This window comes from Echinops telfairi, unplaced genomic scaffold (genome assembly GCF_000313985.2).
Source record: "Echinops telfairi isolate 266 unplaced genomic scaffold, ASM31398v2 ScPeMD7_3;HRSCAF=10, whole genome shotgun sequence".
NCBI lineage: Eukaryota > Metazoa > Chordata > Mammalia > Afrosoricida > Tenrecidae > Echinops > Echinops telfairi.
This window is the reverse complement of record NW_022103899.1, coordinates 29,079,380-29,081,182: the sequence shown is the minus strand read 5'-3', so window position 1 is coordinate 29,081,182 and position 1,803 is coordinate 29,079,380. Positions and strand designations below refer to the sequence as shown.

Below are 1,803 nucleotides of genomic sequence, written 5' to 3'. Positions count from 1 at the left end.
AAAGTAGGTGAAGGGAGATTTCGGACAGTGCAAGACATGATAAAATAATTTATAAATTATCAAGGGTTTGTGAGGGGGAAGTGAGAGAGAGGGGAAAAATGAGGAACTGATACCAAGGGCTCAAGTAGAAAGCAAATGTTTTGAGAATGATGATGGCAACAAATGTACAAAGGTGCTTGACACAATGGATAGAAGTATGGATTGTGGTTAAGAGCTGTAAAAGCCCCCAATCAAATCATTTAAAAACAAAACAAAACAAAACAAAACAAACTCGGTTTATACATGAACATATACTATACTAGAAGAAAATTCAAATCAACACTCTTTAAATTTTTTGAGTAGCAAAGTAGAAATATGAGCATGGCACATTAATATACACCATAGGGCAAAGTACAAACACTCTAACTACAGAGACATTTTATTTGAAAACATTCTAAGTAAACTTAAAAGATAGTTAGGAGAAACTACTGGTTGTTGTTTACTGCTACCAAGTCAGCCCCAACTCATAGCAACCCCATCCACGTACAACAGAGGCAAGTGCGGCTGGTCGGTGCCATCCCACCACCAGTGGCAGTGATCCAGAGGGTTTTCACGGGATGATCTCAAGAGCCTCGGGCCTTTCTTCTTCATCTTAGTCTGGATGCTCCAGTGAAACCTGCTAAATCTCCTAACAACCCACCAGCCTCCACAGAGAGACTGAACCACTATTACCCAAACAGGAAAAAAGAGGTACGGTAAATAAGGGGATCGATAACACTAGTGAGGACCCTTAGAACAAACACTCATTCGAGATCAAAAGGGAAGGATTTATCCATGGACAAAGTTCTGGAAGTCTAGGGGAGGAACAGGAAACAGGAAAGAGAGGAACTGAGATAAGTGATGCTACAATGTGGGGATTTCAGTAAGATGAAACAAAATGTATAAATTGTTGACTAGTAAATTCTGTAAGTCTTCACCCAATGCAGAATTTTTAAAAAGTAATTTATATTAGAAAAATGCAAATGGAAAAAAATTGTTTTTAATGCAAATGGGAAAAAATGGCTTGGAAACTGATAGTCAACATCATAAACTGTTGAAAAATTGCCAATATCAATAAATAATATCCCTATGTCTCAGAGAGATTGATAAATGTTCTCTCACAAAGTGACAATGATGTCTCTAGGGTGGCCCAGAGACATATATAAACCATAAAGGAATAGATTTGGGGCTTGCACTTAATTCTACCACAATCTAAGAAGAATTAGTTCTTATGACATGGCCCTGGCTTGATGTTCACCCTCATGAAGAAATCACAGAGTATATGGGTGCTAAGTATGATGAAGAAAATGATGCCCAGCTATTAGCAGAAATAGTGTCTGGGGTCTTAAAGACTTGTCTTCAAATAAGCAGCTGTCTACGTGAGGTGTCATTAAGTACACATGAAAGAAGTACACCAGCTTGTGTGATCCAAGGATTATAGACAATCAAATCCAAAGGAGGGAATACTATCAGCACTTACATGATGAACACCTGGATTACAGAAGGCTACGGATGACAGTGGAAGCCCAAAATCCATATGCAGGGCCCACACATGGATTAAGCCTCCAGTGAATCTCCTCTGACCACAGGTGAGGGATGTGAATAGCCTTGTTACCAGATAGAGAGCATTGCAAAGTCAATTAGAACAGACCCAGTTAGGTTAAAATGTACTATCGTGGGGGAGGGGAAAAAAGGAAAATGAGCTCATTCCGGGAACCCAAGAGGAAAGCGAATTTTGGGAATAATGAGGGCAACAAATGTATAGATGTGCTTTACACAATTGAT

General features: G+C 39.2%; 1 protein-coding gene across 1 annotated transcript in view; it reads right to left on the bottom strand.

Moving 5' to 3' along the window:
* LOC101642437 (cytochrome P450 20A1) overlaps nucleotides 1-1,803 on the bottom strand; it is a 40,008-nt gene that overhangs the window by 10,596 nt on the left and 27,609 nt on the right. The window lies entirely within an intron of this gene.